This window comes from Oryctolagus cuniculus, chromosome 8, assembly GCF_964237555.1.
Source record: "Oryctolagus cuniculus chromosome 8, mOryCun1.1, whole genome shotgun sequence".
In the NCBI taxonomy this organism is placed as follows: domain Eukaryota; kingdom Metazoa; phylum Chordata; class Mammalia; order Lagomorpha; family Leporidae; genus Oryctolagus; species Oryctolagus cuniculus.
In genome coordinates this window covers 78,206,247-78,233,089 of record NC_091439.1, presented here as the reverse complement: position 1 = coordinate 78,233,089, position 26,843 = coordinate 78,206,247, and the positions used below count along the sequence as shown (strand labels likewise).

At 44.4% G+C, this 26,843-nt stretch overlaps 1 protein-coding gene across 1 annotated transcript in view; it reads right to left on the bottom strand.

Annotated features, from left to right (window-relative positions):
• The window catches only part of SPARCL1 (SPARC like 1), a 44,374-nt gene extending 33,385 nt beyond the window's left edge, over window positions 1-10,989 (bottom strand). Inside the window, exon 1 of the mRNA XM_002717029.5 lies at window positions 10,446-10,989. The gene's annotated coding sequence lies outside the window, so the exon portion shown is untranslated. The remainder of the gene's footprint in view (window positions 1-10,445) is intronic.
• Window positions 10,990-26,843: the final 15,854 nt, after the last annotated feature.

The window sequence follows — 26,843 nt, the reverse complement described above, 5'->3', positions numbered from 1 at the left end:
GGCTGCATGGTACTGAAATGTACACATCATATTCAAGAACTGGGCTATGGATCCCTAGAGATATGAGGAGTCTTCAGAAAATTCATGGAAAAATGCATATTATGTGAAGACTGTGCATAGATTTCAATTTTTTGGTGCCAATTTTTAAAGTTGTATTTTTCACAAACTTTTTGAAGTGCCCTTATATTTGCCCTGTTGTCAACATGCTAGGAAGAAATGAGGTGCGGCAGCCACCTCCAGCCATGGCTACAGCCTTAGACATTACCTTGGCTGCCATCCAAACTCATAAGACTTAAGAAAAATGAACAAATAACCCAACACAGGGTAAACATGGACTGGTTTTATGTATCACCTTGTGGGAAAGAGAATTTAATAATATAATGATCTTAGGCTATAGTAACCTTATCCTATGAGATTGTAGGAAGACATTTTTCAAACTGTAGGAAAACACACCCCCCTCACTTTTTTCTTTCTTTCTTTCTTTTTTTTTTTTTTTTTTTTTGGACAGGCAGAGTGGACAGTGAGAGAGAGAGACAGAGATAAAGGTCTTCCTTTTTCTGTTGGTTCACCCCCCAATGGCTGCTGTGGCCGGCGCACCACATTGATCCGAAGCCAGGAGCCAGGTGCTTCCTCCTGGTCTCCCATGTGGGTGCAGGGCCCAAGGACTTGGGCTATCCTCCACTGCACTCCCGGGCCATAGCAAAGAGCTCGCCTGGAAGAGGGGCAACCAGGACAGAATCCGGCGCCCTGACCAGGACTAGAACCCGGGGTGCCGGTGCTGCAGGTGGAGGATTAGCCTAGTGAGCCATGGAGCCGGCCAAACATTTCCCCTTGAGCTCATTTACTTTAAATTGTTTTCAGATCACAAGAATCAGTGAGCTGAAGCAGGTACTTCCCTGCTCATCCTCCATGTCTGTCCCCAAAGCTACTAGAATACAAGATGACTGTGTCAAGGTCTAAAAAAAAAGTTTTTCTAGTCTAAAATAAAAGCTTCTAGAATTTTCCTCCTGTATTTTAGGGAATTATTTAAAAAGCTTTTCTAGAAAGAGATAAACCTGTCCCCCATTGTTTAGGCCTCAAAGCCTACTGTTATGCTGCTGGAGTTGGTGATCAGGGAAGAAAGAGAGAAAAGGAGATTTATGAAGGTTCAGCTGGTATTGAGTGTGTGTGTGTTTAATTCTACCAGAATGCTGCATTCCGTGGGAGAGAGTTAGCTGAGTTGTTTGGCCCCTGTGAAAGGTTGGAGGAATCCACTGCACTAACGGCTTGAGATTCCAATGTGCCAGGAAAGCCTGAGCATCTGACCAAACATGGCATCTTCACACCAGTTACAGATTTTGCTGACTTATAATTAAGATGAATTCTTTACATTTTTGTAGATCTGAGGTCAACTTCTCTATGAGTCCCTATAGGTGAAGAGGAAACTCTAATTAAACAAATTTCATAAAAATGCTTTACTTTGAGAGTTATTTGGAGGTTATTTTGGGGCTTTCCATTTAGAATTTTATTTATTTGATTTGGAGTCAGAGATAAAGAAAAGAGAGAGAGAGAGAGAGAGAGAGAATGCCCATCACTGTTTCTCTCCCCAAATGTCCACAATGGCCAGGGGTGGGCTAGAACAGGAACCAGGAGCTGAAAATTTAATCCAAGTCTCCCACATGGATGGCAGGAATGCAACCACAGGAGCCATCAGTGCTGCCTCCCAGGGTCCACATCAGCAGGAAGCTGGAATCAGGAACACTCCAAACCTAGGAATGATCATATGGGATGTAGGTGTCCTGGGTATCATCTTAAGTGCTAGGCCAAGTGCCTGCCCTTTGAGGGTTACTTTGAATGGTGTGTTCTTATCCTTGTCTGCTTTTATTAACTCTGGGGTCATAACACTTTTATTTGAATCCAGAGGAAAGTTTACTCTATTTTTTAAAAAATAACCATTTACCACTCTTCACTCAACTCATCTTCAGGTAAAAAAATTTTTAATTGGCCACATGTTCCTTCTAAAATTTTGCCTGTTTTTTCTTTATGAACTGCAAACCTGCATTTTATACACTTTCAATGAAGTATTAGTAATTATGTAGTAGTGGTAGAGGATAGTGTAGAATGTAGTTAGTAATTTTATTATTTCTGCAATTATAGATTTGTGCACATACTTATAAAACATGTATTCCCGGAGCCAGCGCTGTGGTGCAGTGGGTTAACACCCTGGCCTGCAATACCGGCATCCCGTCTGGGCACCGGTTCGAGACCCTGCTGCTCCACTTCTGATCCGGCTCTCTGCTATGGCTTGGGAAAGCAGAGGAAGATGGCCCAAGTCCTTGGGCCCCTGCACCCACATGGGAAACCTGGAAGAAGCTCCTGGCTCCTGGCTTCGGATCGGCGCAGTTCTGGCCGAAGCAGCCAATTGGGGAGTGAACTATTGGACCTCTCTCTATCTCACTCTCGCTCTCGCTCTCACTCTCTCTGCCTCTCCTCTCTCTGTGTAACTCTGACTTTCAAATAAATAAATAAATCTTTAAAAAATATATTCCCATAAATTATCATTTTGAGAACTATACATTTTGTATATAATTTTTTATTTATTTAAGGTGAGCAAATTTCATGTGTTTCATCTATACAGATTTAGGAGCATAGTGAGACTTCACACCCTCCCCCCACCCCGTACTCCCACCTTCGTTCCTTCTACCTTTCTTATTCTTTAATTTTTACAATGATATACCTTGAGTTTATCTTATAATCATAAGCTTAACACTCCACTAAGTAAAGAATTCAACGAATAGTAAGAAGAAGAAGAAGAAGAAAAAACAATTCAACGAATAGTAAGAAGAAGAAAAAAAACCCAAAACCAAAATGTACTAACTGTCTACATTTATGTCAATTAAGTTTAGGGACCTCAATAACTCCTTTTTTTCCCCCTTGTTTAACATGTTATTCAAGTTTAATAAGGAAAGTCATCTGCCTGAAAAAAAAAAAGTGTATATGTGGGAGAGAACAAGTGTTGGCTCAAAATATGCTTTGCCTAACTAAGGGATACTTGAGAAAATCACCTGGTATTAGATATGAAAATATTTGTCTTTTTTATGGAAGGGAGGTGTAGTGATAGATTTTATGACTGCTATTCCTAAACAAGGCAAGTCAAGTCAAGGTCATTGCAACCTTTCTGCCTAGTGCCTAAGAGAGAAGGCAGAACACAGGCATATCCACTGCTTGAGGCACCTTTACTTATCTTCCTTTTGTGGCAAAGACTGGCTTTCACCAGTGGAGAGGTTGTAATTGGATTTTACCATGAAAGGAAGTTGTAATTAGATTTCTCGGCAGCTCTATGGGCTCTGTCCCAGGAAAAGCCAGGAAAGAGGCCTGAATGTCTGTTCCTTCAGCTGAAAATGTCGCCCAGCCAAGTCTGCAGAGATGGGTCTAAAAGTCTCAGGTAGAAATGGCCATGCATGTGGTCAACCATCTCCAGTCTCTGATGGAACAATGCTAGCTTTGGGTCTAGTGCATGTTGTTCCAGGTAAAAGGTGGAAAGCTGTGTGTGTGGTAGTCAAATACTGGTGGGACATTGGATTTCGTAGGGAACACAGGACATTTCCTGAATGAAACCCTGAGACTGTTCTCTGTCTCTTTGTCTTGCAGTTTCTATTTCTAAAGATTGGCACAACATCATTCTAAAACATTATTCTCCATTTAGGTCTAGTAGTGGACTTACATGGCCAGAATACATTTTGGGTACTGTAGTTCATGTGTACCTTTTTTTTTTTTTTATAATTGCTTGCATTTCAGTTTCTATGGTATTTTCTAGAAATTCACATTAGAGTAAGTTTGGATTCTATTTTTGCATTTGATTTCTTTTCAGTTCCAATTTTTTTAGAACATCATTTAATTCAGAACATTGAATTTAAAGACATTTTATTTTTGAAGTTCTGCATATTACCTCACCACTTACATCTACTTAGCATAACCATCTGTCTCCCCTGGCCACTCCTTGTTTCACTGTAGTCCCCTCTCTTTTGATCCTCATTCTCTTTTCCTTTTCTCCTAAGCATTAGCAAGCTATCTGAACATGCAACTAGTGTACAAAAACAATCATCGTACCTCTGGAAGAGGGAGCAGGATTCTTCCTTTATATCAGCCACATCAATGACTCCTTGAAAATTATTGTGCTGGTAATTATTGCCTCAAGACTTTCTGATTGAATTTTCCTCTGTTGTCTTAAGATCCCCAGGTAACCAAACCCTCCATCCTTGGTTCCTGAGCTGGTAATCTCTGCAAAACTCACAACGTCTTCTCCCTCCCTCCAGACCAAGGGGACTTGCTTAATGTTTTTGGTTTTTCAAGGTACATGATGACTACTTGATATCTCTTGATATCTTTTATCTCCTCTTTGAACTGAGAAAGACATACCAGGTACCCTGGAAGAAGGAGAGATTTGCATTGACTGTTTTACCTCTAATTTTTTCCCCTTGTTTCTAATAGCATATAATTTCCTGAAGTGTCGACATCTATGCTTCCAAATAAGGCCAGGTATCTTCTGTTGAATTCGTTTATATCAGAGGAAGCTTGTAGGCTGCTATTTTTAGTAAGCATTATAACCATGGAAAAATTTCCTTTCTGGAAAATGTAGTAAACAAAATGATTATAGCTACTTCATGATCAGGCTCCAACAGAGCTTTCTCCTTCCCCTTGTTTTTATATGATAGGCAAAGGCTTTGTTATCTGAGAGCAAATCTCTTTGCCATGTTTTGGCTGATGCATACGTGCTGCTACCTGATCCACAGTTAACTCTGATGCTTTAGGGCTTTTAAAGTATTAATGAGTCTCTGGGGAGAGGTCTATGGCTTGGCATTGAAGTCATCTGAAGGCTGTAAAAGATACTTTTCTATTTTGAGTTCTCTGCTGAGTCACCATCTAACATCAAGCTGTCCCAGCCCTGGGAGTGTAGGTGATAAATCCAGACTTTTCTGGACCTCCTGATCTTCATTTGCCATCATCCTTCCTAACTGAACCTACTGCCATGCGGATCCCAGCTAGTGACAGATGCGGCTTCCACCTGCCAGGGCTTTGGTAACCAGAGTTCCACAGAGACATCATAGATACGTTAAAGCTGAATCTAGCAGTGGATGTATACATAGAGTGCTCGGGGAAGAGGGTTTTATGAGGAGATGCTTAGGGTATGTAGTTCCCATTGGCCTTCCCTTGCTCTCGGAGGAGATGGCCTTCTCTGACTTTCTCAAATTGGCCAGAGATCGCTCCTGCTACAGGGTCTTTGAGAAAGGTATTCCCACTCTTGAAATTCTCTTGCCAGCACCCACTTCTCCCATCTACCGCCAACCACCACATGCTCGAGCACACACACCCCCACCCCCACCCAGAACTAACCTCCATTCAGTCTTCACATCAGGGACAGCCTTCGGTGACTTTGGCCTGAGGTCAGGCTCCTATGCTCTCATGGCACTCATTTGGGTTTATAATCACATACTATATGTGTTCAAATACAATGTGAGCTTTTTACCCCCTCCCCCCGCCCCCAATCATGCTATGGAAAAGAGGGATTTGTTTTATATTTCTAAGTGCTTCTAACATCTCTCACATGATAAGGCACTGTCTCCCTTACTTCATCTTGAGCAACAAAGTACCATCTGGGAAAAGAATCTGAAACGATTTCAAGTACTACTTGTTTGTTTGCTTATTTTTAACAAAGCAAGATTTATTTGACTCATAAGATTTATTTAACTCTGGTGCAGCCAGGAGGGGCACTCCAAGACAGGCAGACTCCAAGTAATACTGTTCTTAGAAATATCACCTTGGCAGAATAGGTGAGAAAGAAGACATAGGCATTCAAAGCAGATTTAGCCATTATTCTTGAGGTATGACTTCATTATTACAAGAGTTAGAATTATCCTATTTTAGAAAACCACCCTTACAGATACAAGTGGTTTAATATAAGCCCTTTGCAGAACACTGGAAAAAGTGCTATGGTAAGCATCACCATTGACTGAGGACTTGGGCCTGGGGATTAACTTTGCAGCATCAGCAGGTTTCTAAAGGTGTGTCACAAACAACATGCGCTCTGTACCAGGTCATACAGAGTAGATCCAGTGAACATGGACTCTGATGTTACAGACGCTTATGAAGAGTTTTAACAAAACTATTTCATGCACTATGAGAATGGGAAAAGTCATTTTTATAAGCAAAAAAATTTACAGTGAAATAGATTTTAAATATGTATGTGTAACAATAGATTAAATATCATAACCAAAAACTTTGGTGGAGGATCTTTTCATTAGCTATATCAAAGAGGGTTTCCTGCCCAAGGTCACCTTATGTTTTGGGCATATGCAGTTTTCATTAATGTGATGATTTGATTAGTGACTGCCTCCCTAGGGACACGTTAATCTCCACAAGAGCACAGCCCCTCTCTACTCTGGCTTCCGTTTGCATCTCTGGCATTTCACAAGGTATACAACATGGAATACGTTAGTTGTTTGGGCCAAAAGATAAAATTATTACTTACTTACATAACTGCATGACCCAGAAAACACTGCAGAAAGTAAAACAGAAACCTTAATAAAAGGCATTTTGATGAAAGATGTTTTAATACCTTTTGCCCTAGTGTTAACCAATTTGAGGAAAATGATGTAGAAAAATCATAATATTCTTTTTTTCCTTTAGAAATTCAAGGTTCTTATTTATGCCATGATAATTCTGAGGCCACTGTTGGTTACAGTTTACTTCCTCGGAGATTTCAAGTTCAAAAAGGCCATTCCCATCACAGTTAGATGTAACCATGGAAAGAATTACAATAACCACTACTTGTTGAGAGTTTACATTCATTATTACAGCTAATCCTACAATGATCTTATGCATTGGTGGCGTTTTCTGTTTAACAAATGGGGGAGACTGAGGCTTTGAGTTCAGAAGCCAACCCTTACCATGGGTTGGATGATGAGAAAACAGAGACAGAGTGGAGAGTATGAATGCCGGGTTTCGTGTCCAGGCAGCCTGCCCCAGCATTGCCCTGGCTAACTGCTATACCACTGTGGGGCCCATCATAAAGACAGGAGGAGGCAGTGGGAACTGGGAAAGTAGGTTTACAGTATGTGTTATGAAGGGAAGCCGTGTCTATTTCTCTTCTTTTGCCTTTGCTCTTGTTTCTCCACTGCACCCCGCAGTAAACTGGCCATGGTTTTAATAGCTTTCTTGTTCATCTTCTTAATACCTATTCACTGAACCTTTAAAGGAAACATTTAGCTACTGCAATGTGTGTACGTAGGTTGGTTGCATAATAGGAGGGAAACAGGCCATGCCTGGAGCCTGCATTTCTAAAGAAGGATTTTAAAGCAGACTAAGAGATGTTTCACAGAGAGTCATGAGGCCCGAGTCTCTCCATCCCCTTTCATCGCCATGACAGGGTGCTCCTGCTACACACAGCCAGAAAAAGCAGCTGACATTTCAATGCTAGGAACATGGGGGAGAGGTTTACCAAAACAAAACATACTGACAGAAGCTAAACAAAAAAGCCCCTTTCGTTTGAATTTCAGTTGAAGAGGAAAAAATAACCTCCTAGAGCAAGTCAAAACCCCATTCTTGCCTTCAGAAAAGACACAAAAGGAAAAACGCGGGAGGCCTTCTCCCCTGTCCAAGTAGGCCAATAAAACAGAACTGACTGCGCCACGGCCTTTCTTCTCTCTCTGCGCACTGGCAGGGCGACTCAGCAAACTCTCCTTGGTTTCCTTTGACTTGGCCATTAAGAAGCTGCTAATTGAAGGAGTGGTAGGGACTCACAGTAACAAATGCCTCATGTGGAGCCTCCCCAGGGAACGGCAGTAGTGCCACATTTCTTTGGATTAAAGACAAAAGACAATTCAAACATTATTTCCTTCTTGTTCCCCAATTTTGGGACCAGTTACATTATTCCAAGTGCCTAAAAACAGAAACCTCCCTGACATTAGACCTCTGCTAGGCAGCCAGGAAAATCCACCCCCCCCCCCGCCCCCAACCCCAGGTCTAGATCTCTGTTGGGTGCTATACTTGGCATTGAATAAACATCTTTGATTCTACCACAACCCCCATTGTGGATATTACAACCATTTTGCTTCCTGGGTGGGTAAACTGAGTCCTGGAGGCGTGAAGTGATGGCCCAATCTCACACAGCTTGTCAGAGGCAGAGTTAGGATTCCAGCCTAAGTGTATCACGATCACAAGCTACGCTCTGTCCACGTTGCTGAGCTGCCTCAGAGGCATAGACCTGGCATTGGCATTTTATTACAGAGCAAATGTGTACAGACACAGGAAGAAACCCTGAGGGAAATCCTAGAGTCAGTTCTCTTTCTGCAGGGCTTTGCTAGGGCCATACCTTTCTGCATTCAATTCTTACAGCAAATCTCTGAGGAAGCTACTTGTTTTATGATCTCCATTCCACAAATGAGGGGACCAAGGCACAAAGGAGTTAAGGCATTTGCCAAAGTCACAGAGCTATTTAGTAGTAAAGCCTGGACATCAACCAGGTCTATGGTGTCTTCTATAAACTAGGTCTATGCAGCCAAATATGGACCAGTCCATGGTCTCATTCCCTCTGTTGGACCTGCTCCTTACCTTGGGAGCAATCAGTCAAGGTCATACACTCTGATGCCAAAGACAAAACCCAGGCTAGCCCAGGTGGCCTTGCCATGGCAAGTTCAGCTTTGTGTTTGGCAGAAGGTGCTCTGTGGGTCTTGTAAGAACCAGACCCCAACCTGGCTAGGCATCTTTTGCATAGCCAGGCCTACAGGGAAATTCCCCTGGATTTGTGAGGTCCCCTGTGTCTTCCACTGAAGATCATTCTGGAGTAAAATATGAGGGCTAAGGACACCCCAGGTCTTTGAACAAGCTGTCTGTGTTCTTCTGGGAGGAAACCGGTTCCCAGTGTGTTCTGGACATTGTGCTAACCTTCCCTAAGCTAGCAGTGTCCATGCCCTGTTACAAGCCAACTGAGTAAACATAGCCAAGAGGAAATAAAATGAATGATGTTTTGGACTTGTCCAGATACATATCACCAGTCGTTTCATCTCTGTCATCACCGTTTATTATTTTTACTTAGATGATAAGTGAAACTGTGCCATGGGAGGATATTGGGGATTAAGTCCCAAAGGACCTGGAAAGGAATCCCTACCAGCATATTCTGAGCACGGAATGCACAAAAATTCTCTGAAAGAAAAAGCCAGTATTCATGAGTAACACATCCATATGCTTTTCCAAAATGCGGAAAACAGCGTTTGTTGATTGGCTCTAAGTAGATGAAATAGACTGTACTGCTTTGCTAAGTCCTGCTGTATGATCAGAAATACCAATGTAAGTCTTCCCTAACAGATACGCATTTTTAATAGTCATAGTTTACAGTACTCATACCCATCAAGGTTTGAGTAAGCTGTGAACTGAAAAAGCTGGTGTCCACGAGAAAGGGGGGACTTTTTTAAAAAAAAGAGTTCTGTTGAATTAGACTGAATGAACATTTCTATTCAGTGTGCTTAGGCCCTGGGCCAGAGGAGAGCTCAGATACTATGCCAAGGTGACATATTTAACCTCTTTACAGATGAAAGGCAGAGCAGAAAAGATGCTCTCTCTGCAGTACCTCTTGGTGTAGAGTTTCAGCACTATTGATCTGCAGATGAAAGCATGGTTTTCTCCTGCAGGGTGACCTTCAGCAGCTGCAGGAATGAGTGAGCAGGACTGGCAGTATTGCTTTTATGCTAATATCTGACAATAGTACAGCCATCATGATCTCTTTAGCTCTTTAATACCCCATCTCCCACTGTGGCGGTTCCAAATGAAACGTCACTGGGAATTGGAGAAATTTTATGTCTGTGTGTGCGTTTTATCAAATAATAGTAGGAGGCAAGAGAAAGCTATAAAGCAATAAGAGGGAATTAGGAAAGGGATAATAGTCACAAAGACGTAAAAATAATCAAATAAGGATATATTAATGGGGTTTTTCCTATGCTTTGGAAAAGCAGAATATCTCATTTCCACATTTGGGTACAGACTAGGAGTAGGGTGGTGACTGAATAGCTTTTAGATAATTTAAACATGGAAAATATAAAAATTATTTGATTTGAAAGTTAAAGAAACACATGACTTTCCTTTTAGTTTCTTTTATATATTTGGTAAAGTATTTCAGGCTTCATTAAATCTAAATGCTATGCTGGCTAACAAGACTTTTGCATTTGTATTCTTGGTTTTTACTAAAGCCATTGTCATTTATTAATACTTACTGTTCAATTTTGAAGGAAGAAAGGAAATATGAAAACAAGTGATAAAATTCCCTATTGGTAGTTTTTTTCAAAATCATGCGAAGGGGTTTTTAATAAACAAATGACTTTTTAGTATTTAGGCAAAAACGTTAGCTTTATCAGGTCATGCACATCAGCTAAACAAATGGAATTAGAGAAGACAATACATTTATTAAAATTTACCTTCAGGTAGCTGACTGGAGCAGAGAGCCCTGGTTGAAGATGGAAGTTGAATGCCCGCTTTGCACACAGCCAGGAAATCAAAGTTTGACAAATACCCAAGAGAAACTCTTTAAATCCCTTCCTCGTTAGCTCTGCTTCTTTGCCCAGAAGCGCATTCAAGTCTATTGGAGTTGAAATTCTGCTGTTCTGTCAACTAGTCAGGGTCTGAAGTGACAGGCGAGAATTTGGAGGTCGGCACAGGCTGTCATCGTTTTTGTTGCAGATTCCTGGATTTCTCTAGCAGGCTGGCCCCCAGGATGGCGCGATGTGCAGCACAGGGAGCGCAAACCCGGAGGGAAGCCGGGAATTCTGCTGGCGTGGACGGAGTTAACCGCCCTCCCCTGGAAGCCCTTGTTCTCAGTCTCATAACTTGGCTAGAACATAAGCACTTGGCTCTGTATGCGTTTTTTTTTCCCCCTCAGAAAGGTTTTGTAAGCAAGATCCCTTTTGGGGGGAGTTTTATTTTAAGACTTTGAAAAGAAGCTCCATGCTGTTGTTTCTTCCTAAAGGAAATTGGGGGGTAGGAATTAAATGGGGGTGGGGGCGGGGAGAAGAATGGCAGCAGATGTACTTTGGAAGTGCCATTCTCACGGGTACTCTGGGTTTTAATAGCACAGCACCATCAGATCCTTTAACCTTTCTTTGAATGAGCTTCAGAAATTTACCGTGCACATGAGCCATCGCTCCTTGTATCGTAGATCACTCCTTAGCCCTGTTAAGATGTTGCAGTACATAGATTGTTCTCCTGCTACGGCTCCCTACTGTGACCCCGTGTTTGAATGGTTGGTCTGTAAGAAGTTTCCCCTGAAACGTGACGGGAGGTGGTGGCTTATTTTTGACCTGGCATTCTGGTTATCTATATACAGGTCCTTCTTCTTCTACTGCTACTTCCACACTTACTGCTTGTTTATTACGTGTCAGACATCGTGCTAACAGCTTTTTATGCATTGCATCACTTGATCCTCACAAGTGTATCCAAGGTGAATTTCACAGTGTTCTCATTTGAGGGGTAATGTGGTATAGTGGTGAAATCTGCAGGTGTGGCGGACAGGTAGCTGGAGCTTGTGTCCTAGTTTCCCTACTCCCTAACTGTGTGACCTTGGACAAGTTACATAACGCCTTTCAGCTTCAGGGCTATTATCTATGAGATGCAGATGCAAATGTGAAAACGATAATGTTATCTAGCTCAGACAGTCATTCTGAGTTTTAAGTAAGTGAATATAACTATATAGACGCTCTGTACCACCTACCAGGCACTCAATATATGGAGCTCTTACGGTTTGCATAAGAAGAAATAAAAGCTGGGGGAGGCTGAGTGGTTCCCAAATCAATTACCTTGACCAAGGGCCACACTTGTACTACTCTACTGTAATACCTGAGCTACAATACTTTTATCCTACCTTTTTCTGAGCATGCTGTTGGCTCCTTGAAGGTAGAGGATGCAACTCCTCTTTAGTCTCCAGGTACCTAACACAGAGCTTTGCACGTTGTAAATGTTGCATTAATATCAGATGAATGGTTATAATTAAATTTAGCTTTTCTAAAGGAATGCCAAAGGCTGACCAAAAACTAAACAAAATGATTCAAAACAAAATAGAAATAAACAAAACCCCCACCTATAATTCCAGACAATCTTGACGAACATGTCCTCAGCCTAATCTTTCAAAGCACTTTTAGAAACATTTGCCATCTTTATGTTATAAACACTGCGAGTGAAAGGTAATAGGAATTATCTCTAGTTTGCAGTTGGGGGGATTTGGGAGCAGAGGAAACTGGGCAGTTTGCCTAGGAACCAAAAACAAGTCGCAGTGCAGCTGGGAACCGTCTCACAGCTCCAGAATCAGGATGACTTACTCCCAGCTGCCTTTCCAGGGACAGGAGGAAAGGATGTGACGTCCTCCTTTTGCCCCAGACAATGCGATGTTTTTCCTTTGCCGGCTCCTCAGAGGAAGCGTAAAGGGATGGGCTGTGTTTGACGTTCCTTCTCCCCTGCCTCTGTGCACATCTGTGGTCAGGAGTGTGGGAGGCATAGGCACCATTTCTCCAGCGATCTCCTGCAGGGCACAGGAGTGGCAGGGCTGTTGCAGGGTATGTGCTAAGGCCTGTCCGAGGATCATGTCCTGGCTGCTTAAAGGAAATTTTCTTAGGGACCCAACACTGTTTGTTCCAGCTAGCATTTCTTGTTTATCTGAGAGGTATCTACAAGGTTGATTCAGGTAATTATGTCAATTCCATGGAATGTAGAGGACGTTTTAGCTAGAAGGCTATGGAAAAAAGATTTGATGGATTCAAACTGTTTACTTACTACTGAAGTTGATATTTTCTGTTTCTATGGACTGATCAAAATATAATCTCTTAGAGAAACTGTCAATATACAAATTATTTGGTTAAAGCAAGCTGGTTACATCTCTTAAATGTAAAAGCTCATTTGTAGGGGGCAAAGCTTGAGAATTTTGACTCTCATTTCTACAGATTTTCTTATTAATCAATAACATAATTAAAAAGATCCAACTAGATAAGAGAGAAAAATGAATTAAAAATACATAAAAGGCCCTTGAATTCCCAATGTCTTTTAACTATGACTTTATTTTGGGAATTTTCATTGGCAGCTATCCAGACGCTTATTGTTTCTGAAGCTGTCATTTCTAAAACGGTTTACAGCTCATAGAGCTGAGGACAATAAACCCACAACAACACCCACCTACCAGCTGGGGCTGTCGATCAGATTTAGAAAATGTGTGCAGTCTCCAAATGTGACGGGAGAACTTTGACAAAGAGCTTCTCACATTATTGGCCCATAGAATGTTAGTGCTGCTCAGAGGCGCCAACAAACGCCAACATCAAACTTGGAATTCTGCTTTTAACTCTTTAGTGTTGGGATTTCTTTTGGGAAGAAGATGAAAGCCTCAGCCAGCTCCCAAAGCCTACTATGAACCTTCCCTCCCTCAACTCCTGCTCCAGCCAGGGTATCTGTGACGTGAAGAACTCCTAATCCAGGGAAGGACCAGGCCCAGTACACATGGGTTCTGTGTAAGTGGATTCAACCAATCACAGGTCGAAAATTTTGAGGAGCCGGCAGTGTGGTGTAGTGGGTAAAGCTGCCACCTGCAGTGCCGGCATCCCATGTGGGCGCCGGTTCGAGACCCGGCTGCTCCACTTCTGATCCAGTTCTCTGCTGTGGATTGGCAGTAGAAGATGATGCAAGTCCTTGGGCCCTTGTACCCATGTGGGAGACCTGGAAGAGGCTCCTGGCTCCTGGCTTTAGATGGCACAGCTCCAGCTGTTGTAGCCATCTGGGGAGTGAACCAGTGGATGGAAGACACCTCTCTTTCTCTCTCTCTCTCTGCCTCTGCCTCTCTGTAACTGCCTTTCAAGTAAACAAATAAATCTTTTTTAAAAGATTAAAAGATTAATTAATTTATTTGAAAGTCAGAGTTACACAGAGAGAGGCAGGGGGAGAGAGAGAGGTCTTCCATCCGCTGGTTCACTACCCAATGGCCCGCACCAGCCAGAGCTGCACTGATCTGAAGCCAGGAGCCAGGAGCCAGGAGCCAGGAGCTTCTCCCAGGTCTCCCACACAGGTGCAGGGGCCCAAGGACTTGGGCCATGTTCTACTGCTTTCCCAGGCCATAGCAGAGAGCTAGATCAGAAGTGTACTGGGCATTGCCTAAAACCTCCATTACAATATGGCGCCTGGCAGATGTTCAAGGGGCGTGTCTGCAGCTGCTGCGGTTAAGCTACGTAAGATCGGACCACCGGCAGGGATAGGTCCGCTTTAGTTCCGGACACGTGGACAGTGCATGATCCCTATGCTTTGCTTAAGATGCCCCTGTGCGTGGTCCACCCACGCCTACATGACCTTTTCGCTGATTGGCTCCCCTGCTGTGCATGTCTTTTGTAAGCCTTATAAATCTGTACACTTCCTCAATAAAGTAGTTCCTGCTTCGACAGAACTCACGGGTGCTCGTGGTGTTCTTGACCCATCAACCTTACCTTTTCCGTTTGCCTTGTCGGGGAGTGCTTGTACTGTTCCCTGCTGGTCAGGGGCCAGCCTCAAGCTTAAGACCCCAACAAAGTGGAGCAGCCAGGACTCAAACTGGCACTCATATGGGATGCTGGCACTGCAGGTGGCAGCATTATCCATTATGCCACAGTGCTAGCCCCAAATAAATAAATCTTAAAAAAATTTTGTTGAAAAAATGAAAATCCTCATTTGTGCTGAATATGTACAAACTTTTTCCGTGTGATTATTCTCTAAGAAATACAGCATAATAATTATTTAATAGCACTTGCGTTGTATTAGATATTATAAGTAATCCAGAGATGATTTATGGCATATGGCAGGATGCACATAGGTTATATGCAAATATCACGCCATTGTATGTGAGACACTTGAGTGCTTGCCCTCCGTGGAGGGGTTGGGAGTGTTCTGGAACCAAGCCCCTGTGGATGCCGAGTGATGAATATAATCAAGCCCAAGCATATAATGCACTTCTTTGTTCTTCATGGTACGAATCTCCAGTTGAGTCATGAGAGAAATAGCATAGTTCCCGCCATTTAGGCATCTGAGAGAAAAGACATACACCCAGTGGCAAAGGTCCATGATTCCCGGGGAGTAGTGAGAACCCTGGGTAGGGAGGCAGTGTGGGTGGAGGGAAGCTGCAGTGACAACAGGATGTCCCTAACAATCTTGGCCGGGGTTTGTCCTGCACGGCCCTGTTCTCTGCTTATCCACTGTGTTAGTTTGCTAGCGCTACCATAACAGAATACCACAGACCTGGTGGCTTACACAGCAGGTTTATTCTGTCACCGTTCTGGGGACTAGAGAGTCCAGAACACGGTGTTGACAGGTTTGCTTTCTCCTGAGGCCTCTCCCGTTGGCTTGCAGGTGGCTGGCCCTCTTCTCACTGGGTCCTCACACCTTTCCCGCTCTGCGTGTGTGTCTCCTGTGCCACTTCCTCTTCTTATAAGGAGACATCCTGTTGGACTAGGGCCTCAGCCTTAGGATTCCATTGAGCCTTATTCACCCTTTAAAGGCCCTGTCTGCAAGTGCAGCCACATTGGGGGTTAGGGCTTCAATACACATGGGAAGCAGCTCAGTGCATAACACCTCATTATGAATTTTTGACCTCGATGGTTAGCTCTCAGTAGGTCTTGCTTCCCACACTTGGGTCTTAGTTCTGGCTTAGCTGCTCTTCAGTCTCCCCAGGGTCCCAGTGTGACCATTGCGTCCCTGCACTGAACTCCTTCAGGTCACTCGGCTGACTTTTGGTTATGAACTCACAGCCTCAGTTTCTGAATACAGGCTCCCGCTGGAGTTAATGGTAGCCAGCCTCTGCCAGCCCTTGTTCTTGTTCTTTTTTGTTTGTTTGTTTGTTTTTAAGGTTTATTTGTTTATCTGAAAGGCAGGAAAAGACAGAAAAGACAGGAGACAGAATCTTCCATCTGCTGGTCCACTCCCTTGGGGTGTTCAACATAGGTGGAGTCTCCTGTCCTCCCAGACACATTAGCAAGGAGCTAGATCAGAAGCAGAAGAGCAGAGACTTGAACCAGTGCTCTGATATGTGATGCTAGTGTTGCAGGTAGTGGCCTAACCTTCTGGCCACGATGCTGGCCCCCTCCGCCAGCCCTTCTGTAGGCTAGAATACACCTTGCATCAAATCTTCAGGAGGGGCTTGACAAATGGGAAGCAATTAACAAGAGAGTAATAAAATGGGTACAGTGATCTGCTAAATATAATATGGATGATGTAACTCACTGTCATTATTCTAGTAATAACATTTGAGGCAAAAGAAACAAATATAAAAGGAGAAAGATAGGTTAGGGCTACAAGTATTTTAGATACCAGGCTAAGCAGTTTGGCTTTTATCATTGGTAAAAGGGAGTATGGATGGTGTTCCCATTGAAGATTAGGAAGTGTAGGAAAAGCATTGGCCAGGTTAGGTTTTGTTGCAGCGAGAAATAATCCCAAAATGTCAGGGTAATTTGCTTTCCTCTTTATGCTCCATGTTTTTTGAAGATCTGCTGCATTTCCGTTTCTTGTCTTCATTCTGGGATTCAGGCTGATGGAGAAGTATCCTTGATAGAAGCAAAAGAGATTTGCTTTTTTTGTTAGATTTTTTTAAAGATTTATTTTATTTATTTGAAAGACAGAGTGACAGAGAGAATCTTCCAATTTCTGGTTTATTCCCCAAATGGCCATGACAGCTAGGGCTGGGCCAGGCTAAAGCCGGAAGCCTGGAATTCGATCTGGATCTCCCAAGAGGGTGACAAGGACCCAAGTACTTGAGCCATCATCTACTGCTTCCCAGATGCATCTGTACGGTGTTGGATTGGAACTGGAGTAGCTGGGACTTGAACCACCACGCCAATACAGGATGTAGGCATCCCAGGTGGTGATTTAACTCATTATGCCATAACGTCCACCCCCAGAAAGTAGATTTTTATTAGGGGTGGAAAAAAAAGTTTTAAAGTTTTAGGAAAAAAGAGGAAAAGAAGATAGAAGGGGCAGAAGCCAGATTTGAAACAGGGGGGAAGGCAGAAGAAATAAAGAGAGCAAGAGAAAGGGAAGTTGGATAAAAATAAGAGGCAGCTGTGTAAAAGACACAAATAAATGACAGAACTGGGGCAACAGAACTGTGTAGCAATCCCAATGCCAATCCCATGCTTACATATACAGTTGTGAGAGGTGTGCATACTTTCCTAGCACTGTCTTACTAAATCACCACCAACTACAGAAATGTTTTCTTGATGTTTTTGAGGCTGGCAGTGGGAACCAAGGTGTCAGCAGGCAATGCTCTTGTGAATGCTCTAGGGAAGAATATTTCCTTCACTCTGCCTGGCTCCTGAGGACTCCCAGAAATGCTCGGGGTGCTTCTTGGCTGGGAGCTGTGGCACGCCCCTTTGCTCTTCCATCTTTGCGGAGATCTCTCTCCCTGTGTGTCTTCTGAATCTCATTATGTGCTTTTCCCCCATAAGGATGCCAGTCATTGGATTTACAGTCTACCATAATCCATTATGACCTCGTCTTAACTTGATTACATATGGAAAGGTCACCTTCTCATATAGGAGGGGTTGAGACTTGACCGTGACTTTTGGGGGTCACTACTCATTCTATGTTAGTCTACTCTCAGACTCCTAAAATTCATGTCTTTCCCATGTGCAAACTATGTTTGTCCCATCCCAACATTCCTAAGCCATTCCGCGTAAAGTCCCAAATCTCATCTTACTACTATCCACTCAGAAAATCTCAAATCTCATCATCTAAGCCAGTCATGTGTGACACTCTAGGTGTGATTCATTGGGACAAAATTCCTCTCTGTCAATGAGACTAGAAAGCAACGACATAAAATAGACTTCTTCGTTCTGAAAGGGAGAAAATGGAAGCATTAATAGTACTACTTGCTCCAAGCAAAACCACAACTGAGCAGGGCCAATTCTATTACCTTCCAGGCCTGAGTAAAATCCTCAAGTCCCATGTTCTTCCCTCTAGGCCTGCAGAGGCCCCACTGGCATCTGAGCCACCTCGGGAGTTGGATTACTTTGCTAAGGCTGCCCTAACATGATGCCAAGGCTGGGTAGCCTAAAAAACAGATGTTGATTTTATTTTAGATTTATTTTATTATTTTTATTTGAAAGACAGAGTTATAGAGATGCAGAGACAAAAAGAGGAGAGAGGTTTACTTCGCAGATGGCTCCAACAGCCATAGCAGAGAGCTGGATAGGAAGTGGAGCAGCTGGGACTCGAACTGGTGTCCCTATGGGATGCCGGCCCTGCAGGTAGTGGCTTTACCCTCTACGCCACAGCTCCAGCCCACAGATATTGATTTTCTCAGAGCTGCAGAGACCAGGAGTCTGAGATCAAGATGTCAAGAGGGTTGCTTTCTTCGGAGGCCTCTCTCCTCAGTTTGCAGGTGACTGTCTTCTCCTTGTGTCCTCACGTGGTCTGCTTTCTCTGTGCCAGTGTCCTACTCTCTTCCTGTAAAGGTACCAGTCATATCAGAGGGGTCATTCCCCCTTTTACTTGAAGGCTAGCACATCTCTGCAGGCAGGTAAGGTTTTGGAAGTCACAGCCATCATTTTGCCCCACATCTGAGCTTTGATCCCATTGTTTCTGGGGTCATAACATTTTTTTTTTTTTGACAGGCAGAGTCAGACAGTGAGAGAGAGAGAGACAGAGAGAAAGGTCTTCCTTTTCTGTTGGTTCACCCCCAAAATGGCCGGCGCGCTGTGCCGATCTGAAGCCAGGAGCCAGGTGCTTCCTCCTGGTCTCCCATGCGGGTGCAGGGCCCAAGCACTTGGGCCATCCTTCACTGCCTTTCTGGGACACAGCAGAGAGCTGGACTGGAAGAGGAGCAACCGGGACAGAATCTGGTGCCCCAACCAGGACTAGAACCTGGGGTGCTGGCGCTGCAGGCGGAGGATTAGCCAAGTAAGCCGTGGTGCTGGCTGGGGGCTCATAACATTCTTAAAAGTTTTCTTGGTATCTCATGCAATTCACAGAGGTCTAAATCCGCAAAGAGAAGAGTCTTTCACAGATCTTTCCTGGATAAACCTGTCTATATTTATGGCTTCTGCTGAGAAAATTTACTGGGCCCCTAGGTCATACTCACATGCCTAATTGCTTCGAATTGCTATAGTAAAAAGTTGTCCAGCCATACCCTTGGTATTTTCCTCAAGCATGCATTCTCATCTTTTTGCTATCTTTTGCTAGGAGTTTTCACAATAATTCAATTATTAGCATTGACTCCTTTTCATGTTTTAAAAATTTATTTATTTATTTAAAAGGCAGAGCGAGCAAGCAAGAGAGAGAGCTCATCCATTCATTGGTTCACTCCCCAAATGCCTGGAACAGTCAGAACAAGGCCAGATTGAAGAGCCTGGAACTCCATCTGGGTCTCCCATGTGGGTTGCTGGTGTCTCAAGTAGCAACTTAACCCACTGTGCCACACGGGCAGCTTCTCCTTTTTCTCCTCCTTCTCCTCTTTCTTCTTCTTCCTCCTCCTCTTCCTCTTCTTCTTCCCCTCCTCCTTCTCCTCCTCCTTTTTAAAGAGTTAGGATTTATCCTTGTTGAGTATTCCTACAAGATTTATTTTTTATTTTATTTATTTTTAAGATTTATTTAATTGAAATGCAGAGTTACAGAGAGGCAGAGGCAGAGAGAGGTCTTCCATATGCTGGTTCCCTCCCCAGATGGTGGCAATGGCTGGAGTTGTGCTGATCCGAAGCCAGGAGCCAGGAGCTTCTTCTGGGTCTCCCTCGTGGGTGCAGGGGCCCAAGGACTTGGGCCATCCTCTGCTGCTTTCTCAGGCACATTAGCAGGGAGCTGGATTGGAAGTGGAGCAGCCGGGACTCGAACCAGCTTCCATATGGGTTGCTGGTGCCGCAGGCTGGGGCTTTAACTTACTGCACTACAGTGCTGGCCCCAACACCAGCTTCTAGCATTGGTTCCTTTTTGCTTAATAATGTCTCCCTCCACTTATTTGTTTCTTCGTGTATTTTACAGCAAGAGGAAACCAGATCACACTTTCCATACTTTGGAGGTTTCTCAGGTCCATCATTTAGGAGTTCTGCTTCCCAAGAGTAGAACATAATTCAGCCGACTTCTTACCACTTTATAACAAGGATCACCTTTCCTCCAGGATCAAGTTACGTGTTTACCATTTCTTCCTGCATCCTCAGCAGAAGCACCTCCAACTCATATTTCTACCAACTTCCTGTTCATAGTAATATGAGTAGTACATTCCCTAAGAAGATAGATTTATCTATGGTTCTCCTTTTTGCTTTCTGAGCCCTCACCCAGATCTCCTTTGATGTCCATATTTCTACCAACAATCTCTCTCTCTCTCTCTCTCTCTCTCTCTCTCTCTCTCAACAGGCAGAGTGGACAGTGAGAGAGAGAGAGACAGAGAGAAAGGTCTTACTTTGCTGATGGTTCACCCTCCAATGGCTGCTGCAGCTGGCGCTCTGCGGCTGGTGCACCGCATTGATCCGAAGCCAGGAGCCAGGTGCTTCTCCTGGTCTCCCATGCGGGTGCAGGGCCCAAGCACTTGGGCCATCCTCCACTGCACTCCCTGGCCACAGCAGAGAGCTGGACTGGAAGAGGAGCAACCGGGACAGAATCTGGCACCCCAACCGGTACTAGAACCCAGTATGCCGGCGCCGCAAGGCACAGGATTAGCCTATTGAGCCATGGTGCCGGACTACCAACAATCTCTTCAAGATAATCTAGGCTTTTTCTATCATATGTTTCAGAATTCTTCTAACTACTACCAACCATTACCATTATCCAGTTTGAAAGCCATTTCAACATTTGTAGGAAGCTGTAATAGTAACATCCCACTCTCAGTACCAAAATCTGTTGTCAGTTTTCTAGAGCTGCCATTAACAAATTCTAGAGCTGCCTGGCTTAAAGCAACAGCAATGCTTTTTTTCCCTATATTCCGGAAGCTAACAGTCTTAAGTTAAAGCATAGGCATGGTTACTCTCCCTCAGAGTCTAGAGAAGAATCCGCCCATACCTCTTCCTTACTTTTGGTAGCTCCCAACAATCTTTGATGTCGATTTGTAACTGTATCATCCCCATCTTGACCTTTATTTTTACATAAGCCCTCTTCCCTCGTGTTCTTCTGAGTCTTTGTGTGTCCTCTCCTATTCTGATTGTGAGGAGCAACTCGGACTATACTGTTACTGGAATTAAGACTTATTCTATGCATCTGCTCTCCCACAATATGGCGCTGGGAGAGAAGAAAACAGCTTCTACACAGCTGCCTCCAGTTCAGCCAATAAACTGTAGGACTTGCTCCTGATTGGAGGAGAGCAGCGTGCTCGGCGTGTGGGCAGCTGAGTTGGGATTGGTGGAAGAGGACTATATAGGAGGAGAGAGACAGCATGCACCAGGAACATCTAAGGGGAACACCTGTGCAGCCCCCGAGAGAGCTGGCCGGCGGTGTGCTGCTCCCCTGCAGAAGTGGGGAAAGTGGCCAGGGGGAACCGCCCTTCCACGGAGGTGGAAGGGACAGTAGCCAACCCGGGAAGAACCAGCAGCAAACCCGGGGAGGGCCGAGCAGACGAAAGAACAGCGCAGGGTCCTGTGTCGTTCCTCCACGAAGAGGGGGAGCGACTCTGATAAAGACACAAGTTATTGGAGTTAAGGTCTATCCTAATCCAGTACAACCTCATCTTAGCTTAGTTATATCTGCAAAGACTCTGTGTCCAAATAAGGTTACATTCACGAATACCAAAGGTTGAAACTTGAACATTTCTTTCTGGGGGACACAATCCAATGCACTCCAGTGGGTTGCAAGTTTGACTCTAAATGTCTGGTTGACCAAATGAATGAGGAAAATATGATCAGAGGCAGAATTCATATTGTTCCATAATATAGTGTGTGGGCTGCTCGCCTCTGGCCCGCTTTCACCCGACTCCTGGGGTCTGTGTGGTGACTCTGTGCCTCTTGCCCCCACCACACTCCTCCTCTCAGAATGAAGCAACCTCAATTTCTGGCGTGCCAACATGACTGAGAGAGAGAGACAGCGTATTGGACTCGGCGAGATCCCCCCTTGATTTTGGCAAGTAGGCCCCTCGGTGTTTTGTGTGCTGTTCGGTTCTATGAGGTTGAGCACAGAACCCCCTCCTAAGCCCCTTTCCTTGTTCTTGTCCTGAGTCTAAGTGACCCCAGGTTAGGCACACACCGCCCAGAAGCATACCCCGCTTCTTCCTCCTCCTTTTACTTTCGGTTTGCCCGCGAATTCGCATAAGGGACTGATCATCCCTGAATTCGGAACCATGTCATCTTCCCTCACTCGAGAGAGGTGACACTCTGGAGACACCATGTGGGCATACAGTCTTGACCTAATGAATCAAGGAAGTCCCCCACTAAGCACAGGACATACTTACGATCTGATATAATACTGTCTGTTCGTCTAACATAGGGAAACCCCCGGCATAATGCCATCAGCCACTGAGGTGCTAGGAATTTGTTTTGTATGGCAGCAGTACTGTGCATGTCTTTCCTTTGGCTAGAGTTGGCATGGTGCACTGCTCTTAAGTGCTCAAACATGGGAAAGATACCCCCTACTCAGAAACCCACACAGATTACCAAATATAATGAATCTGTGAGTGATAAGAGCCTGTCACTCCAGGCCTCTGCCTCACAGGCAACAGTTGATGACTTAGGGAGAGAGAGCTCCAAGAGTGAAAATTACATGACAGCAGACAACCCAGCAATGCCTAGTCAGCCACCCCCCAAATATCCGTGGGATGAACTAAGATGACCTCGAGGCGATAACCCATGCAAGGTCATCCCGCCCACCCACAGTGAGGATCCACATGTTTGTGGCAGTCCCTAGGCACCCCAGGCTCAGGGAAGCCACTAGACCTCCATCCCACCTGCATGTTTGCCATTAATTTCGAAGTGGACACAGAATTCAGGTCCTGGATTCCAATGCCTGTAACAAAGCTTCTGCTAACCAAGGGCCGAGAGCATGCTTGTGTCTGTCCAGAGAATGCGGGACAGCCCATTTGGGTACCAGCAAGAAACATCAAGCCTGCAACTGACAGTCAACCAGAATCAGCTGAACAAGACTGAGAGTCCGCCTTGTTAGTGGATGCACCTGCTACCGATTGTCAAGCTGCTTGCCCTATCATCCTGCCCTGAGGAACTGCCCATAGCTACATCTGCTACTGCTTTATACCCCACTTAGCTCTGGTCAGCCATTTGAACAGCCAACAGCCTGTGTGCAGTCATGCCATTCCTGATTACCATTGTTCCTCATTCCTACCCCCATCTGAGCAAGCACTCCTGTGGTTTCCCGTTTTGAGGGCTAGTCAACAATAGGTAAGATCTCCTGGGGGACAACCTAAGACAGGCACAGCTGCATGAGGAGACCACACGGAAATGGGGTCAACAATGGTGTGGCCAAGAATCATGCATCCCATTGCTCAAAAATAAGTGAAAAAGGGGAAATGTGGTGGAATGAGAAGGCTGTGCCAAGATGGCCACTGGCAAGCGAGCATCAGTTACTCAGGAATGGCTTTGGAACCCACTTGGCAAAGGAGCCTGCCTGGCAACAGGCAGTGATTGGTTAGGGCATAAACCGCCCCTTGACCAGATTGGCTGCCTCGGCTATATAAGCTGCTATACCAACTGAAATAAATGAGTCTGCAGGCTACTCACCTCTGGCCCGCTTTCACTGGACTACCAGGATCTTTGTGGTGACTCCATGCCTCTTGCCCCCACTGTGCTTCTCTTCTCAGAACGAATCCACAGCAACAATGGTTTGATTTTTAGTCTTCAGTGTTGATATTAGCAAAACATTAGCCAAATGCACTTTCTATTTGCACTTAAGTTCTGATCTCCCTCATGTGTGTTCATTTGAACCTAATGTCATGCACCACTGTGTAAATTTGGACTGCTCTGAAGAATGAGTCGGGTGGGTCCTCTTGGAGGAGCCAAGAACTTCTTGGGAAAGACTGATTCTGAGTGAACAGGAAGCTAGGCAGACAGAGTATCTCAATAATGTAGCTGTTGGAGTGAGAATACTTTATGTCTCTTAGACCTGACCCCAGCCCAGCTCTCAGTGGACTCAATTGCAGCCTGTAAAGAGGGCAACTCTAGATTTAAATGGAATGAGCCATTTTAAATGGAATCTCTTGAAACCATCATGGTACAAACAAGCCCTGCTTTTATACCAATGTCACTTTCTGTAACATAAAGCACAGCAGGCATTTGTGTGTAGATGACTCCAGAACACACAGAGCGACTCAGACATCTCATTCATGCTCCACGGTTTGGTGTGCTCCAGGAATGGACAACAGTGCATAGTGGGGACACTCAGGGTGGCAATGATAGTGGTGTTCAGTGGCGGTGACAGATCTCAGCTGAGGCAGAGCGCCCTGTGAGGTGGGTGGCAGCAAGCTTGCTCATGTGCCCACTAGAGGTGGCGGTGTCTGGCAAAGTAGTGGACCCCAGCAGGAGGGGGAAAGGCCTGGGGATGAGGGAGTGGAATTATGCACCTCAGACCACAACTGACATCATACAGCTTCTCAGACAGAGGATATACTCAAGGGAGTTACAGCATGAGAATGTGCAGTGGGAGACATCATCTGGACACACGTGAGAGCTCTCTGAAAACGTCCTGACAAGATGGACTGAGTGTCATGTTGACAGGGAGAGCTGAGTTTCAAAGAAACAGAGTTACTGTAAGAAGTAAGGTTATAGTGGCCTCAGGATGAAAACAGGGAGTCTTAATAAATGCTTTTCTCTTTGAGAATTACTTAAACTCATTGTCAGTTTAATCAAAGTAGACAAGGGCTTCTGTGTGACCCAGTTCATGATGATATTTTGCACCTGTGTGAGTAGATTTTCGTTAAGGTTTCTGCCACCTTTTTAATATTCCTGAACGCCTTCTTCACAAGAGCAAGACATTTTTATTTATCTATCCCCCCCCCCAAAGAAACCTTTTATTTAAGGAATACAGACTTCATGCATTTCATAAGTACAACTCTAGGAATATAGTGATTTTTCCCACTATACCCACTCTCCCACCTACACTCCCACCCCTTCTCCTCCTCCCTCTCCCATTCCCGGTCCCTCCACTGAGATCCATTTTTGTTTAACTTTATACACAGAAGACCAACTCTATGCTAAGTAAAGAGTTCAACAATTTGCATGGTAAAACAAAACACAAAACAAAACAAAAACTGTTCCTCAGCAGTCAAGACAAGGGCTGTTCAAAGTCATTGCTTCTTGAAGTTAATTTCACTTCCTTTTTTTAAAGAAACAATTAACTTTAAAGAAGCACCCAAGAATGATACATCTTTTGCGAGCACTGAGACATAGCTATAATACAACTCTTTGAGGACAAAGATCCTGAATGGGAAGTTAGTGCACAGTGACTCCTGTTGTTAATTTAACATTTAACACTCTTATATATGATGTCAGTGATCACCCAAGGCTGTTGACATGAGCTGCCTGGGCTATGGAAGCCTTTTGAATCCACAAACTGTCAGCATTTAGACAAGGCCATAAGCAAACTGGAAGTTCTCTCCTCCCTTCAGAGAAAAGTACCTCCTTCTTTGGAGCAAGAAATTTTGTATTTTGTGTTTTGTTTTTTGTCCTCTAAGAAGTTTCCGTTACCATTAAAAGAGTCCAAAATAAGCTGGACTGACGATATTTGGTTGTGAACGTTGACTGTCAGATCCATTGCCAAGGACACATGCTTCTGAGCCCAGCTCAAAGAGTTCATATAGGTCCTTGTGTCCAGTGCTTTCATTCGGAACTGGTAAGTTCTAAACCAAAGGGCATTTGGAGCTGAAACTCAACACCTGCTGTTTCTTGTCCCTTCAGTCCTTTGTGCCTACCTTCCATCAGTTGGCAGCCCATCAAAGAGCATCAGAAAGGCCTGCTGAGATCTTTCTGATCACTGATGCCACGGAATACTACTAGAAATGAATTCTGTCTCTCAAGCCAAATCACACCAGCCTACTCCTCTGAGGATAAAGTGTGTATTAAAAATTATTGCTCTTCCTGAAGGAAGTAGAGCAGAGAATTGCTGAGTCAGCCAGACCTGAATTCAAATGCAAATAGTGATGCTTCTTAGCTCTGTGACCTCAGGAAAGTTACTTCACTTCTCTGTTTTAATGCACTCATCTGTCAAATGAGAATGATAATAATACCAACCTCACAGAGTAAATGCAGTGAAAGGAAATGATGCTTGCATAGTGCTTTGCCTGGTGCATGAATGGACTGGGGCTCAATAAATGATGATGATGATGGTGATGGTGATGCAGGTCAGTGATAAGGGGGTTGTCGTAGAACTTTCTGCAAAAGGATGGGCACTGCCTCCTTTTCTCCTGTGACCTGCCGACACAGTCTGGGAGGAATGCTGCTTTTCATGCAGCAGGGTGGGTATGGCCTTTGAGTCAAGCTGTGCAAACATCGGCTGCTCACATCCATCCCTGGAGTCCTGTGTAGTTGTCTTTTCTCAGATAGAGAATCCTCCCCCAGTCTGGGGACACTGGAGTCGACTGTGTACTGGCAACATGAGCTGCATAAATGCTCTTTTGTTCTGATTTCACCCTAGGAAAGACAGAGCCCAATTTATTGAATCATCTGCTGTTCACATCCCTTGTTCAAGTGACATGCAGCTGGATTTCTTAGGATTTCTGTGCACTGGACTTGCAGGATGTGTCTTTCTCACCAAGACAGAAGTTTATACTTGGGCCTTCTCATGGATGAAGTCACTCTGCGTTATAGCCAAAGGCCGCCCTCCTCCAAGCTGTCTGATGTTTTCTTGGCTGTAGTGTTAGGTTCCCAGAGCAAGATGTTTTTAGACTAAGTACTGCTTGGCTAATGAAG